The following is a 17,707-nucleotide window of genomic DNA, read 5'->3' on the forward strand; positions in this document are numbered from 1 at the left end:
GGAAAGGCAGAAGCTAAAGTAATGAGCCCCCAAGTCCTCCTATCTGAACACGGGAGGCTCACGAGCGTGCCTGACACAGGAAGCAGAAGTGGATTCTTCTCCGCTTGTAACGCCCATCTTCTCATCACCTCAGTATTGAAGCAAAAAACTCTTCTGGGCTTTCCAGATGCAACCCCCTGACGCTCACCAGAACTCTCCTATTCTCTGGAGCAAACATGCGCTTGACTGAGTTGCCCCAGTTCTGCTACAAACTTTGACTGTGATTCACGTGCTGTGACCGCACTGTATCACGACTTGATCATGCACCAATTCCAGACTCCTCGGACTTGAGAGGAATCAAAAAATGGATCAGACCAGGCTCCCAATCGGCAATGCAACACCCCAAGCCACTGAGGCAGCTGAAGGCACTCCCAACACCTCCTGGGAAGGCAGTGACAGTGCTACACAGCGTCATTTGTTTTGTAACACCGCATTTTCTGCACCGGACTTTATAATGATGATTATACAGTAGAAGTATCTGACTTTCCTACAATGTTTTGAATTACTTCCCGTGACCCACGTTAAATATAAAAAAAGAAATGGACATTGACCTAAAGTGATGATGCTAGTCAACAAAAAATTTTGTACAAGCTATTCCTTTCCCATTCACACACTGACAAGACTGTACCGAATTAAAGAAAAACACCCTGTTTTCGTTGTCCAAAGTAAATAATACAACTAGGAATTCTGAGATCTGAATACCAGAAAGAAAAGCTACAGATGAGAGCAAGCAGAAAGCCCAGAGCACTCCAGTCTGTTATTTACACGAAAACAATCATCTCCGCAATAAAACCAGGGGCAGTTTCGAGGCGTTTCTCTTTTTTCCCCCAACGAAGCCCGGTATGACGAGGGATTATTTCCTAAACCCAGCTCCGTGAGGGAGCGGTACTTTCCTCCGGCGTCTCATAACGGCAGAGGAGCGGAGCGGAGCCCTCCCTCAGCAGCGGCCTCTCGGCGGGGGACGCCGGAGGCAGCGACCGCCCGGGCCCCGCGGGCGGCGGCCGCCTCAGCGGGACCCGCCCGGGGAACACCCCCCGCCCCCGCTCAGGTAACCCTCGCGGCGTGACCGTTCACCGGCGGCGCCCCGGGGTCGGGGAGCAGCGGCCGCGGGGCACAGGGCGCGGCGGGACAGACGGTGCCCGCGGGCGCGGCCGCCGCAAGCCGCTAACCCCGGCCCGCCCGCCCGCCCACCGCCGCCGCACCGGCTCCCGCGGAGCCGTCGTGCGGCACCTGCTGCCGAGCGGCAGCCAAGCGCCTCAGCGCCGCCGCGGCGGCGCCCGGTAGCCGCGGAGGACGCGCGGAGCCGGCCCCGGGGGTGCCCGGAGCCGCTGCCGGGCTCACCTGGACGGCAGGTACCTCAGCAGCTCCGGCCGCCGCGGCATGTGGGGCACTCTGCGCCTGCGCGCTGCGCTGCGGGGACCGCACATGCGCGGGGGCCGTTCGGGGGGTCGGGACTACAAACAAGATGGCGGCCGGGCGGCAGGGCCGGCGGTGAGCGCCATCTTGGGGGCACTGCCTCCCGCGCCGCCTCCCGCCCGGAGGGCTGGGCCCCGGTCCCCGCCGCGCACTGCCGGGTTGCAGCCGCCCGCCCGGGCGGGAGGTGGCGCCGGTCCCCGCGTCATCCGACGCGGCCTCGTCTCCTCAGCGGCGTCGGCCTGCCCACATCTCTGCTGCGCGTCCCGTCCGGGCCCGGCTCTTCCCTGTGGCCTCTCCGCCTCGGCCCCCCTCGCTCTCCCGTGAAAGCTCAGCGCAGGAGGAGGCTGCCCGCTCGGCTCGGCGTGCTGCCGGGCCACCGAAGCCCTTGCCTGCGCGCCCCAGTCGTGAGCGAGGTCGGGGCAGCGACCGCCACAGGGAGTCGGGACTCGGGGTTACCGGGGCCGGGGGCAGGCGAACTGCAAGCTAAGGGAGCATGCCTGCAGCAACCCTTGGAGCCGCTCCAGAGCCTGAAACACCTCTTGTGTTGTTTTTGGTTTGTTTTTTTTTCCTCCAGAGGTAAGACTAAATTCTTGGTAGGCCAAGCAAATTTGCTTGTTCCTTCCCCCAGTGGAGGTTCTGGCAGTGTGCAGGTGTGAGTGCTGGGGGGGTCCTCCCCGCGGTCACGGTTATCCCTCCGTCCCTGTACCTGCTGCCTGACTCCGGGGCCACGCTCCTTCCACGAGGGTAGCCATCCCGAACAGCCAGCCAGCTCTGTGCAACGCCTGGCACTTCCAGCTGCGCCCCCAGGGAGTGCGTGTGCTATCCTCTACCTCCTGCTGCCTTCTTTCCCTTCTTCAGGAGCGTCTCCAAGTGGGAATACTTGGTTCCAGGATAGTGTGGCAGTCCCAGCGCCTCTCACCTTGCCCTTGGTAGGGCCCTGCCCCAAACATTTAGAAACAAGGTATCGCCCAAACTTAATCCATGTCCTGGTTTCTGGTGCCACCCAGTGGTCCTACATACTGCTGCTAATGGAGGAGAGGAGGCAGAGCTGAGGCGGTCTGTAGGTAAACCATTCCCGAGCGTGTTCCCAGTAGAGAAGAAAGAAGAGCCCTGGACCATACTGCCACTGGGGGCATCCCAGCCCTACACAGCATCGCTGAGTGCCGGGTGCTCCCCTCTCCTTATCTCTCAGCCTCAGCCCTTCCTTACATCACTCCCTGAACCGCCTGTGAAATCCTGCCACCTCCCTCAGCACCAGCTGCTACTTTATCACCTTTGCCCACTTACCTGCTATCTCTAGCAATTTGTCAGTAGTTTCTCCCACCCTGTCCAGCTAGCTTAACATCAGGCCAGGGCCTTCTCATTTGCCAGCAGTCCCCCCCTTTAAGGTGATACCAGAAGAAGCTGCCTTACTGGGGAAACCTCCACTTGCGCAGTTGCAAGTAGCTGCAGTCTGACCTCCTGCCACCGAGACCTGGTGAGGGCAATACAGGGAACACACAGGGAGGCATTTTAGGTAAATAACACCGCTGTAAGCAGGCAGACAAGTCTGGCTCTCTGGCCTTGTTAGCCACATGATGCTTCCCAGGTCTTTGTAGCAAGGTGGAGTACGTTGGTTGTCTCTCAGGCTCCTGGTGTTGGAATGAACCCAGTTCTTGCCTGAGTGTCAGGTCTTTGGAGACCACCCTGCAGATCTGGGTGATCCACCTCAATGGTCCCCTTCATTGTAGGTTACAGTATTGAATGCCAAGTCAAGTCTGCTTCCTGGGAGTCAGATTCAGTTCAGCACCACAGAGTTAGGCAGTGTTATGCACTCAAGCCTGGAGGCAAGCAGTGCTCCGTTTTGCCAGCCGAGATCGGTACAACTCTCTGTCGTGGTTTAACCCCAGCCAGCAACTAAGCACCACGCAGCCGCTTCCCCCTTCCCCCTCCCAGTGGGGTGAGGAGGAGGAAAGAGGGGAAAAAAAAAAAAAGTAAAACTCGTGGGTTGAGATAAGAACAGTTTAATAACTAAAGTAAAATATAATACTAACAATAGTAATAATGAAATATAATAATAATAATAGTAATGAAAAGGAATATAACAAAAAAGGAGGGGGAGGAAGGAAAACAAACAAACAAACAAACAAAAAAAACCCCACCAGTGATGCACAATGCAATTGCTCACCACCCGCTGACCGATGCCCAGTTAGTTCCCGAGCCACGATCCGCGCTGCCCGGCCAACTCCCCCCTGTTTATATACTGGGCATGACGTTCCATGGTATGGAATACCCCTTTGGCTAGTTCAAGTCAGCTGCCCCGGCTCTGCTCCCTCCCAGCTCCTTGCACACCTGCTTGCTGGCAGAGCATGGGAAACTGGAAAGTCCTTGGCTTAAGATAAGCGCTACTTAGCAACAACTAAAACATCGAGTGTTATCGACATTATTCTCACACTAAATCCAAAACAGAGCACTGTACCAGCTACTAAGAAGAAATTAACTCTGTCCCAGCCGAAATCAGGACACTCTCCCAACATACCCATTCATTTATAGAGCACCATTGCCTGGCTTTGCCAGGGCTATATACTGAAATTCAGAGGGCTGTGGTGACCATCTCTCCCGTAAGTTTCCTAGTTCAACCCAGACACCTTCCCCTTCTTTTAAGGAACTGCCAAGAAGAAAACAGGATCCAAGGTGAGTGTGTACCTACCAGAGAGCAGCGAGGGCTGGCTGCTCCCTGAGGGATGGGGGAGCTGGCCAGGGCAGGGGCCTTGCCAGCCAGAGCACCATCCCATCATACCCAAACAAGTTGAGCGGAGCAGACCTAAAGATGGTAGCCAGGTTCAGTCGAGAGTCCAGCTCATCAGGCAAGTTCGTGGTGATAAGGCAGGTCCGAGTCAATCTGCAGGTTGGGGTCAGGTCTGGTGAGGATAACCAGGATCAGATGCAGCCCAGTGATTGCGGGGCAGGTCCATGGGGATGAAGCAGGTACAAGATCAAGCTGGAAAGTCAGTCTGTGGGTCAGGATCAGTTTGGGCCAGGCATAGCTGAGACAAAGCTAGAGAATTGTTCTCTTATGACATAGCTCAGGCAGGGACTAGAGGCCCAGGTCTGAGCTTAAGTGGGACTCCTGGGCCCATGGCGGGGGGTCCCCGGTGAGGCTGGTCAGGGCCACTCAGGCCTCTGTTGGTGCACTCAGGTCCAGCACAGGGCCATCTGAGGCGACATGTTTCGGGGCTGGCTGGTGCCCAGTGATCGCTTCCTGCACACCTCTCACATCTTGGAGCCCTGGGCCCTCCCTCCCTGCCTGAGCCGGGGCGGGTGCCTGTCTCCAGCTGTGTCTCTCACCTTGGCTTCTGGCTGGACCCTGGCTGTTAAGTAGCTTGTCTCTTGGGCAGACCCCTTCAATGTATATTATAGCCCACCAACCTTATCTTAATTGAGCAATTAATTTTTTTTCTTTTTTACTTTTGTTTCATAAAGAAACTTTTTCATATAAAAGCATTTAAAGAGTAACAGGCCTAGTGCTGTCTGCCTCTTTTTGCACAAGTCCAAGCATAACTCCAGCTCTTCATGATACCTTTGTGCTTGCCTGGGCTACCAAGAACAAGAGGGGAAGAAAGAGGGGTAAGTGTGGACCTGTGCAGGCACTATCTGCAGAAACAGTCAGTACCGCTGCTTAAATTTTTAGGTATTATGTAAACTAGATTGGCTGTTGAACAGAGGTGGAAAGAGGGGAATTTCCTGCCACTAGACTGTACAATCGTTGCCATAGTCCTCCAGCCCAGGAAGTTGTTTTTAGGCTCTCTGGTGTGGCTGGTCCCCATGCTGTGCTTGCTGTTGTCAACATGGATTATTTCATCTGTGCACGTGCTGCAGCACAGCACTCCAGGACCCTGCAAAAGGCAGCAGCATTTGCCCTAACTAGGCTAACACCACCTCCTCCCCATGTGCTTTTGGCTGACCTGTGTCTTTTTTTCTGCAGTTCTCACAGAAGAGAGTGTTATTTCCTATTTTTCTCAGAGAAGACACTAATAAAAAGAACTCCTGCTGGAAATGACTTACAGAACCGTATGCTGTTGTGTTGAGGATCCAGTGTAGTAATAACCATGTTGTGGGCACAAGTGAGGGCTGGGAAGCAGAGGGCTCTCTGGCTGTAAAGGCAGTCAGGCTTGGGGTTCCTCGATGCTTTTGCAGTCATTCAGTTGCACGTCAGCATGGGTGTCCTGTGCCCTGGCACAGTGTGGCTCTGGGCTAAGGCACCAAGGGGATGGGACTGCTGAGGCAGCTCTCAAATGAGCCCTGGATGGGCCAGCTGACTTCACACCAGGAGAACATGGGTCATATTGTTTATTTCCGAACAAGCAGGGTATAACTGCAAACTTTCTCATGTCAGCCTAAATCCTTCACAAAGCTTTGGCTGAATGTTCTTTCTTGCCAAAATCTGCAGCTTACACGAGTTGGTCTAGGAGATCAGTAGCAATGAAGCAACTACTCTACCCATCCAGGTCTGTAGTTCAAAATACTAAGAATCTTGAAATGATATTGTATTTTAATTCAATTAATTATTTTTCAAGCTTTATAGAAAAATGAATTGTTCACTACAAAGTGATAAAACTGTCTTAAGCCAACTTAACCCTCATCCATCACTTGTGCAATGTGCACATTTAGTGTAGCTAAATGCTTGGAGTGTTTGCATTCAGAGGAAAGTTGTATTTGGAAAATAACAGCTAGAATTCAGTCTGTCTCTGTCAACCTCTCTTCTGCCTAATCCAAGTCAGATTTTCCCAAATACTGTTGTTTTTTGTTGCGGTCAGAGATGTTAGAGCATCTTCTCTGCATATTTGCATTCAGCTCTCTCCAAGGAGAGAGTGTCTGCCAGAGATACCAGCTTTGACAAAACAGACTCCCCATCAAAGCATCTAATTGAGCTAGAAGGCTGCTGTGAGTGGTCTGATTCTGCAAATAGTTCAAAATCTAACATTTCTCCCTCTGACAAAAAAGCTTTTGTGACAGCACAGACAGAAGCATGCAGCATATCCAGCTGCAGTGCAAGGTAAAAGGAGCCTATTCCATTATTTTTCCCACAGGAGACTCATTTGAATCATTGAGGGCTGTCCTGGGTGATGGATGGCTTCTTTCCAGCAAACATCAGGAAGGGACAGCAGGGATCAGGTAACGGCCTGTGAAGAGCCTGGGGCTGGCCCTTAGCAGGCACCTCTGTCTTCTGTTACAGTAGTCAGGGGAACAGCGGGCTACAAACGTAACTATGCCATCTATACATACACATGCCTCATCGGGTTCATTCAAATCTACTGGGCCAGCATGATTTCACATGCCTTTCCAGTTTTATGCAGAGAGCAAAGCTGTCTGGATCCAGAAGGCAGAGCTGTCCCAGCAGCAGCAGCTGGAGCCTGCTCTCCTGCAGGCACAGCCTGCAGCTCCGCCTCACCGGCATGGGGCTCTTCTGCTGCGCCTGCACTTTTCAAGCATCTTCCCAGCCTACAGAAGTCATGATCGCTCATCCTCAGTCACAGATGGGGAATGAAGAAGGGTGCTACACTGTGAGGCCAGAGATGCATGGAGAATGGCAAGCCCGTCAGGTAGGTTGTGCAAGAGGACCTGATGTAGGGGCATGTGTTTCCAAGGCAGTGGACTGCTTGAGTCCAGCAAGCTCACTGCATGGTGTGCCAGCATCAAAAGGAGCCCTTGGCTCAAGCCGGCTGCTCAAAGAACTCCTGCAAAAGGCTGCTCCTTCCCTGTAAGACAGAGCACTGTAACGCAATGCTCTGAGGGCCGGGTTGCAAAGCTGCTCTCCACAAACCGCGTTTCTTTGTATCACAGCCAATGATTCACTTGTGTCTTTCTGGGGCTTTCATGAGAGTGGAAGAGTTGAAAGGAGCACTCTTCTTATTTCATTGGCATGTTGAAAAACACTGCCCACATCATCACTGCACATCCATCGTATTGACCATTTACTGAGAAGTCTAAGTGGGGCAGCACTGTTTACTGAGCGAAAAGGGCACCACTGAGGCTGGCTGCTCTGTTTTCTCAAGGCGGAAAGCTGCCTTGTGCAGGCTAGATGGTTTATGGTTGAGGGGCACAGCCCAGGCGTGAAAGGACCATATACCTGCTCAGCAGCTCCACTGAGCGTGAAAGACTTCTGCTCATTTTCAGCACAAACCCCTGTTTCTGCCCAAGCTGTGCCCTGCACTGGGCACAGCAGCGGGGAGTGCTGGCTCTTTGTGTGCAAGTAGGGGTGGCTCCACAGCTTCCAGCCCAGAAAACAGACCGCATCAAATTCCTTTTTCTTTTATAAAACCATGCCTTTTCTTCAGTAAATGTTTACTTGTTTAGTATTTACTTTCTCTGTGTTCACTTCCTAGTAAGTATTAATGGAAACTAAAGCAAAGAATGCTAAGCATGCCTGAAAGTATAGCTATGTATTAGAGATGTGCAGTGGAGTAATGGGAAATGTGAGAATGTAACTAACTGATGGACAGCATTTTTTCACTTTTTTTTTCTGAAAAAGCTCTAAGTGGGGTTTTGTGTAACCCCTAGTGTAACAACACTAGGGTTACAATAAAGGATGGAAGAAAATCTTCACAAGATACCTGCGGTATTGTCTCGATGCAGAAGAGCACGCTGGGGAAGTAGTCAAAATATCCAGATTAAAGCTATACATATAGATGTATATGTACATAAATGAATGGTTATGATTATAGGTATGTTGTATATGATATATGTTAATGATGTATTATTTATATGCATTATATGTATGATATATAGTGAACTGATGTAATATGGATATAGAATTAACTGAATGCATGGTCTTGGAGACTGAGTAGTTCGGGCTGGAGCTTTGGACTGGAAATATGCTCAATGTGTGTAAAATAATTAGCGAATTAAAACATGCATGATAGAAGACAGCCTATAAGAAAATGCATGGTGCAGTGTAATAAGGAACTGATGAAATGTGTCTAAAACAGAGCTCTAGCTCGTGTTTGTGCTCCTGAAGCTCAGGCGTCAGTGTGCTGCTCAGTCACAGCACAACACTTGCGTGTCTGCAGGACACCTGCGTGACAAATCTAGTGTCTCATCAAGCTGGGCAGAAGCAGTCCTGTTCCTCTCAGGGTTCGGAGCTGACTCTGAAGCAGACAGTTGTGGGCAGCGGTTGCTTCCTGGGCACGCAGGGTGGGATGATGCTCCCAGGCTTTCTGCCCAGCGGGGTGCCAGGCGTGGGCAGGGGGAGCGGCAGACAGACCCTGGGAGGAGCACCTGGACGCAGGTGCGATGATAAACTTCTCGTGAGGCTCAGGGTCAAGATGAGCCCCATCTCTGCCAGTTCGCTATCCAAATGTATGGAAGTTCATGCCGAGAGAAAATTTGAAAGGTTTTCAAGAAGCCAGCTGAAGCCTTTGCATTGCTGTTTACTACAGAACAGCTTCAGGCTACTCCCTGGCTGAGATTTTTCTTTATGGGGAATGAGTCAGCCAGAAAATCTGTTTCAAACTGAAGTAAGTAGAAGAAATCTTAAGACAAATTGCTCAGAAGAAGAAATTGCTAGCACTAGATCATACTTGCTCCTGTGTTGTAGACTAAACAAGAAATTAGTCATCTACCTGCTTATGTAACCATAAAATGAAATGCCCTTGATATGAGAGGAAAGGGACATGGCAAATGCGATTCCACTTTTTAAAAGGGATTTGGGGAACTACAGACCATTGAGTTTAGTGCCTCTATCAGGCAAATGTATGGAAGCTATACCAGAGAATGTAATTTATAGAAATATGGAAAAAATGTGGTAAAATAGTGATGAGTCGTGATGATTTTATAGAGGGGAAAGTGCTTCACTGGCGAAGCGGAGAGGCTGGAGTTCCCCAGCAAGTGAGGGCAGGGGTCCATCTACGTCCCAGGAGACGGAGCAGAGCGCCTGGCTGGGGAGCGGCGAGGCCAGGGCTGAGCCCCGTCCCCTCTTCCTGGCGGGGCTGCTGCTCCCTGGCAGCTGTGCTCACCCCCTGCTTCGCAAGGGCGATGGGTGGTAGCACCCCAGGGTGCCCCGGCTGTGCTGCTGGGGAGAAGCACGAGGGGGCAGAGATAGGGTGCAAGAGGCGATGCCCCCCTGCCTGCAGCTCTCAGTACCCAGTCACTGGACGGGGAGAAACCAGTGACTGCAGACCAAACCATCTCAGATGTGATTTGAAAATGAGCCATGAATTTTGAAAGGAGCTTTTCAGAGAAAGAGTTGAAAACTGCATTTTTACTTCCCCATTCTCAGTTGAGTTTAAGTAGTATCTTGTCCCAGTTACTGCTGCATGCAATGTAAACCACAACAGGGCTTCTTGGAGAATGTAACTAGTAGACTAGAGTTAATAGCCCAATTAGTGGACGGATGACATTCTCTAGCATGCAAAAAGGCCTTAAATTCAAAACAAGCCTTTTCTTTTTGTTCTTTGAATGCCAATGGCCTTTCTCTGGCATTGTCCTTTCTTTGAGAACTGTGGTTCCAAACATGGATGAAGACTGCTGAGCGCTGCTGTCTTCTACCTGGTCAGCGAGGCTTGTGTTTTGGAAGCACACCATAAAATCCCCATTGGCCAAAGGATAAGAAAACACAGCTAGCACAAGCTGGTACTGCAAAACGGTGACTACAAGCAGTTTTAAGCTCAACTGACAACTATGGGCAAAGGGAACCCCCACCTGATACCGACCCCAGTTTTCTGTTTCTAATCCCCTGGCCCAGCCCTCTTTCCTCCCAGCAGACGTGGTCTTTTCCTGGAATCCCTTTGGAGTTATTGTCCCCACACACGTGCTCCTGGGAATTTGGCGTTTAGTTCTGGCTTTCCATTTCTGTGGGTGGCGCGCCCGTGTTTTGCACAGCACAAACACCAAAGGCTGCCCCGGTAGCAGCGGCTGGTCACCCAGCTGCCTGGGAGCCATGCGTGGGAGCCTCCTGGCCAGACACAGGCTTGGTCTCTCCTTTGCATGGCAGGGGTTGGGTGGGCCCCTCTCGGTCAGCCCACGGGCCTGGCCCCGAGCCCTGGCCGTGTGCGGGTTGTTTGCACCCCACGTGGTCAGGACTGCCCAGCAGACCTGCAAACGGTGGTCCCCAAGCTTGCCTTTTCTTCTTGTTTCATTTTCTCTCTGTTTGCAGTTAAACTTTAAGTTCACTTCTTATTAAACAATCTTTTCATGGATACACTTTTACACGTATTTATGTTCTGCAAATAAAAAAACATATAAAAGTGCATCTGTATCTGTATAATATATTTATACATATTTGTACAGCTTTGCATATGTAGAGATAGGTTTGTATATATAAATATCTCTCTATATAGCAGGTCATGTAACTGCCATGATGGAGCCTGCCACTCTGTGACCTGCATGGCCGTCGTCCCCTACCACCCGCCCCAGGCTTGTGCTCGCTGCCCTGGTGCAGGTGCTTGGTACGGCCCCCAGAAGAAAAGTGCTCCAGCTCTGTGAGGAATCGATTAAAGTACCCTTTACTGGAGGGAGCATGAGAAGGAAAAAGAGGATAGCAGAGACAGCCTTATGCCCCTGCCATTGTGGTCTTTAGGGTCTTATAGGTTTTTCCCCAAAGTAAACAACTCCATCATTTCTGCAGTTAAGCAAAAGGCTGTTTAATGAAAACACGCTGCTTCACTTCAAGATAAAGACAAGGACAGGCCGGTGGCGTCATCGCCAGGTGCCGAGCGGGAGCTGCCTACAGGCTTCTCCGGTGCAATCAGCCGGCGAAGCCCATCCTGCGGCCAGGAGGTGCGTGCAGCCCGGCGCAGGTCTGCTCCTACGCAGGTCAGCCGTTACGTGGATCACTGACCCCTCGATGTACAATGGTCTTCCGGTTAGGACCACTACACTCCACCCCTTGATCCACATTTGGCTGACCTTTCCTAAGGATACTGTAATTTGCAGTTTACATCAGCAAGCTTTTTGGCTACTAGAAAGATCCTTATATACACAGTCATTACTACAATTAGCAATACAAGAGTAGCAACAAGTGAAAAAATTGTTGGGTGCGAGAACAAGTGTACAACGGCAGTGGTGTTGGAGCTAAACCCACAAAAGGTGTCCCACCATCGGGCGGCAGCAGCAGCAGCAGCTACTCGCCTTGTGGCATGGATGAGGTGTTGACTCTGATGTAACACTTGTACTTCTACAACATCACGTTGTAGACATCTACATCAGCAACAGAACGTTGCTGCTCAGTTTCTCTCAATGACTGTATGTTATCTTCTAAATTTCTTGTGGAGTACAGAGTGCCGTTAAGGAAACCAGCTGTTCTTAGTCCAAGGAGAGCCCATGTTAGGGGCCCCATGTAAGGACTGCAGGACATATGCTGGGTCAAGTGTGATATGCACAATTACAAACTGCTCTCACACCAACATTATCATGACACTCATGAACTGGAGGTGTACGACAAAACCCAGTGTGGTCTATAGGAGCAACACAAAGTCAACCATCCCAGCTGGTGATAACTGTGACCTTATCTTATAAAGCTGTTGAGGTACATGTGATGGAAGGGTTAACTGCTGAGCCTAGACTGCCAGATAACGATCATGAGAAGGGACATGAGCAGGGTGCCCTAAGGAGAAGATGGACCCAAAGTTCTATGGATGTTGGGTTATTAAAGTCAGCTAAGCCAATACAGATAGAAATGAAGGGAGACAATCCTCCCTCCTTAAAACAATACCCATTATCTCAGGAAGCATGGGAAGGTATAAGACCAATAACTGAAGATTTTCTGCAAAAAGGGATTTTAATTCCTTATCAGTAGCCCTGTAATACTCCTATCTTGCTGGTTAAAAAACCTAAACTAGGCCTGGATGGAAAACCAGTCTATAGCTTTGTCCAAGGCTTACGAGCAATGAATAAATGGGTAACTGTACTGCATCCAGTAGTTCCTGATCCTTCCACAGTTATAACCATGATGCTGGCTAATGCAAAGTGTTTTATAGCAACTGATTTGTGTGCAGCTTTCGTTGTATTCCGGTGCATCTGGAATCTCAGTATATTTTTGCCTTCACCTGGGAAAGGAAACAGTTAACATGGCTAGATTCCAATGTACCTGGTGGTTGTGCTATAAAATGTGTGGTCCACACAAAAGAAATTTAGAGCTATTATTTCGGAGGTTCAGCTGTGTCTGATATACACTTGTGCTTGAATATCATCCTACATCGAAGTTTTTTTCTACGCACTGCCCAATCACTGATTACCCCCTTTCCCGCTTGGTGCAGCCTGAGATTATTGCCCTGCGCCCTTGCGGGCCATTAAGCTCTACTCCTAGTTGCGTGCCCCACAACTCAGTGATGGTGCAAACTCCAACAAGCAGTCCTCTGTGGTCCAGCAGCCAAGGAGGAGCTTTGGGGTGGCCGGAGGGCAGGAGCATCCAGCACTTCGCATTTGCTGATACACAGCACGCAGCGAGTGAAAGCCGTCTGTGAAACCTGGGTGAGGTTCCACACAGCAGTTCTGCATGAGATATAAAACAAAGAAATTATTTTACATACCGCGTACGTTGAGGGACATGGTGAGGGGCGTCTGCTTGTTCTTCCAAGACAAAGTTGTTGCTCCTGGCCTATGTGCCACAACTTCTGCAGGGATGGATTTTCCCCGCCGAGGGCCAGGAGACTGGGGCTGGGCAGGCGGCTGGGGGAGGACACAGCCGGGACAGCTGACCCAAACTGACCAAAGGGATATTCCCTGCTATAGGACCTCATGCTCAGCAATAAAAGCTGAAGGAAAGGAGAGGGGGGGAGCCCAACGCTTCTCTGTATTGGAGGCTGAAGTGAACTTAACAGGGAACAAGTGGCAAAAGCAACCTACGGTGACGGGCCTGGAGGCCCCACGTATCCTTGGCATAGACTGCCTCAGGGGAGGGTACTTCAAGGACCAAAAGGGTACTGGTGGGCCTTTGGCGTAGCTGCCGTGGATACAGAGAAGATTAAACAGCTGTCTACCTTGCCTGGCCTCTTGGAGGATGCCTCCGTTGTGGGGTTGTGTGGCAGGTCAGGTGTGCCCACCCGATAAAGACCGAAAATTCTCAACCGTTGAAAGGAAAGTGTTAAAACTGGAAGCTGCGGTTTGGGGGTCGAGCCGCCCAGCCGCATGGTGACTGGACTCACATACACACCTCGGTCGAGGGGTGGGAAAGGCAAGGTCCCTCGGTCCACAGACAAGGCCCTCGGCCAATGACACGCCTTGGTCGAGAGAAGTTTCAAGAGCGCTGACCAGACATGACCACAGATCAGATTCGACGAGGGTACAAATGGTGCCCTGCCAGAGGGCAAATGGAGTCGGTCCTCCTCGGAGCAGCGAGTCTGCAGTCGGGGACTCTCCCTGTGGGTCAGGACACCGCCCAAAGTAACTCCTTGATGTTGAGAGCCCTTGCCTTATTGGGTGAGTGATTGTGCATTTTGGGTCATCATCCCTAAAACTTAAGCTTAAGTCAGCTGTGTAGTGTTAGTTCTGTTTGACAGACATCTGAACCTATAGTTTACTAATGTTTGTCAGAGTGCTAAACATTTTTGATTAGAATAAATCTCATGTTGAGTACTTGCCTTGTCTATTTTGAGAGATTCCGCAACAGGTTGCTGCAGGTTGAAGAACAGCAGGTGCCGATTGCTACCATGACGGTGGACTGGTGGCAGTGCCGCACCAACCGAGACTCCCTGGTTCCCATCCGTGAGCTGATTCAGCTTTTGCTTCACCTATTAACCTGTCTTCATCTCAATCCATGAGTCTTCTCTCTTTCCTTCTATTTTCTCCCCACCTGAGGTCATCCCACCACAGCCTGCGACTCCCCAGCACCAGGGATGCTGAAGGAGGCATTCACCAAGTCGGCGGCACCAAACCGGGTGCTGGCCCCAGCAGGGTGACACAACCAGAGCAGCCACAGCCCCGGGTGGTGCTCACCCCTGCTGGCCGACGGTCTGTGATGGATGTACTCGACCCCGCTTAACCAAACTCGCAATAGTTCGGTACAGGCTCCAAAGGAAGTAAAGGCCTGAGCTGTAGCTGGGCCAAGAACTCCTCTAGGAAACCCACAGAGGAACAGAGTGACCCAGTGAGCATCAATACATATGAGCTTGGATCACCGATCATGCAATTAACAGATGAATAGCAGGTGGTTTTTTCAAGACTCATTTATCAAGGAACAAAGAAAGTCGTGGCTACAAGGAGTCTCATGCACACCTTTCCCATTGTGTGCAATTTGACTACGAGCCAACCACTTTATCCCATAAATATGACAGCCTACGTGAGTGTCCTGGTTTCGGCTGGGACAGAGTTAATTTTCTTCGTAGTAGCTGGTACAGTGCTCTGTTTTGGATTTAGTGTGAGAATAATGTTGATAACACACTGATGTTTTAGTTGTCACTAAGTAGTGTTTAGTAAGTCAAGGATTTTTCAGCTTCCCATGCCCAGCCAGCAAGAAGGCTGGAGGGGCACAAGAAGCTGGGAGGGGACACAGCCAGGACAGCTGACCCCAACTGCCCAAAGGGATATTCCATACCATATGACGTCATGCCCAGTATATAAACTGGGGGGAGGTGGCCAGGAGGGGCAGATCGCTGCTCGGGAACTAACTGGGCATCGGTCGACGAGTGGTGAGGATTTGCATTGTGCATCACTTGTTTTGTATCTTCTAATTCTTTTAGTATTACTATTGTCATTTTATTATTATTATTATCACTATTTTCCTTCCTTTCTGTCCTATTAAACTGTCTTTATTTCAACCCATGAGGATTTTGGTTTTTTTCGATTCTCTCCCCCATCCCACTGGGTGGGGGGAGTGAGCGAGCAGCTGCGTGGTGCTGAGTTGCCGGCTGGGGTTAAACCACGACAGTGAGCCTTCTTTGAGCTCTCCCTGCTAGGCAGCGTGGCTGCATGGTGGTGATCTCCCCTTGAGCTGGGACGCCTCTCAAGGTTGCTCCTCAAGCAGCAAGACCTTTTACCAATGAGAGATCGCTGGACGAGCCCAATTTGAGTTCTGCCCAAATTGCAACCTGCATGCCAGGTGACTCTCCCCTTGAGCAGGGATGCCTCTCAAGGTTTGAGATTCCTTTCCTGAGACTAAGAGATCCTTCCTTGCCCAAGGTGGAGAGACCCCTATTCGCAACAGATCCTCGGTAAGTGACTGATAGCATGCTGAATTAATACTAATGAAATCCATGTAACTAATTCATTAGACATAAACCGTTGTCCAAGTCTGGGACTAAGTCTGGATCCAGCCGCACCTAGACTCCTCTCTGAGAAGGAGTTCAGAAAGCAAGGGGGTCCATTCTGAACCTCATCACCCAACGGGAGGTCTTCCTTACCCTTTGTATCTCTTCCATTCAGCATAAACCATTGTCCAAGTCTGAGACTAAGATTGGACCTAGCCGCACCTAAGCTCCATCAGGAGTTTAGAAAGCAAGGGGGTCCACTCTGAACCTCGTGACTCAATGGGAGGGTCTCCCTTACCCTTTTGTGTCTCTGGTCTCTGTGTAAATCATTCTAGCTCGATTCTAACTTGATTTTCCTTTGTATGCTTCTTTCATGTAGTGAGTAATAGAGTGAACCTTGCCATCAAACTTTGTTAAGTTGCACTTTTACACCATCATATTAAAATCACTTTTGCCAATACCTTTGATGGTGATTCTTTAAGTGATCTAAATCACTCATCCGCGACAAATTGGCATAGCCGGCAGGATCCTAAATCAGGATTCGTGACACAGTCCCACCCCAGGACCCAGACGGGGCTATGAGGAGTTGAGTGTGCTGCTCCGAGGCGACAGGCGTTGCGGGGGTGACCCTCCGTGCTACAAGCACCCAGGCCCAGACCGATCAGATCCCAAAGGGACAGTTTCCCTCAGCGGTACTAAAAGTCTGTGCTACTAAGAAATCATCACCTGCAATATATTCAGGAATCTGGTAATCCACGCTTGAGCAGTAAACGGTAGAGTTTTCTAGTTGCAAAGGTCAGAAAAGTTTCTTGAGACAGTTCCCCCCCTTCTGCTGGCTCCCCAGCATGTTAATATTCATCAGTTGATTCCTGGGGTAACAACATGGATTTCTGTGAATTAGGGTTACCTCGGCCCTGGCATCTATAAGATCCATACCCAGCGCTCATTCTGCCAGCCCCGGGGGTTACAGGCAGAGCAGAGGGGTCATGGCCCCAGCCCCGGGGCTGCCCGTCCCCTATTCCTGCTTCCAGCGGGGCGGGAGACACGCACACACACCAGTCAGAGGAGGCAGGACCCGTGCCCCAGCACCCCTCCTCTGCCCCTTCCCCTTTCCTTGTTTATACAAGCCCCACAGGTAAGGCACTGGTTTGCCACCCACCCGCTGCTGGTGCGTCCCTGCCTGCAGTAATGCCAGGAACGGCTCCTCCCGAGCCACCGTCCTCTGCTGCTTCTGCACCTGTAACGCCCAGTGGCTCCTTCCCTTCCCCTCAGCCGGGCAGCCACCACGCCGCCGCAGCGATAAGAGAACGTCCCCACCGCCTGCCCCAACGCCGGGGCTAGCGGTGCCCTCAGCGGCAAATGGGGCAGCCGCTAATACCCGTTTTTTCATGCCGAGGGGGAAAGGTTCCCCAAGGGGGCTTACCGAGCCACGTGGATATCCGCCTTGCTGTGCGGTGAGTTTCCCTACGTCCAGCAAGCCTCACCGATATTTTTCCAAAGCGCTACTTTGTCGTCCCAATCCCTGGGCACAGGACAGGGTCCCTGCAGCCGCCGGGCAAGCGGCAGGTTTGGCGAGGTGGCTCCCGAGCACGTGAAGTGTTGAGGGTTTGAATGGACGCTGCCTGCCCCGAGGTCCCAGGCGTGCCGCAGCCGCGGTGCCAGCCTTTCTCCCGGCATCTCTGCCAAATTTCACAACTCAGTTTGTCTGAAAACGGGGCTGTGTGGGGCTGCCCCCGGGGACCCCTTGGCTTTGTTAATTGCTGACGGCTGGGCAGCGATGCTGCTGCCGTACTCCATCCTCCAAGGCCTCTGCCCACTCCTCAGCACCCAAGTCCCAGAGGCACTCATCCGACCGCTCACTCCTGTGGCGAGCGGCTCCGGCCTCAGCAGCTCCACTCGCGGGGGGCTCCGTGCACCCCCCCGGCCCTGACGCCCGCTGCCGCAGAGCCCCCCTGCACTGCGGTGCCTGCGCTTGCCTTCGCGCGACACGGAAATGCTCCCACGTCCACTGCCAGCACACCCATAACCACCACACACAACGCGACTCCGGCTGAGCCTTTCCTTTCCCTGCCCCTTCTTTTTGGAGACAA

The sequence above is a fragment of the Gymnogyps californianus genome, chromosome 17 (genome assembly GCF_018139145.2).
Source record: "Gymnogyps californianus isolate 813 chromosome 17, ASM1813914v2, whole genome shotgun sequence".
NCBI lineage: Eukaryota > Metazoa > Chordata > Aves > Accipitriformes > Cathartidae > Gymnogyps > Gymnogyps californianus.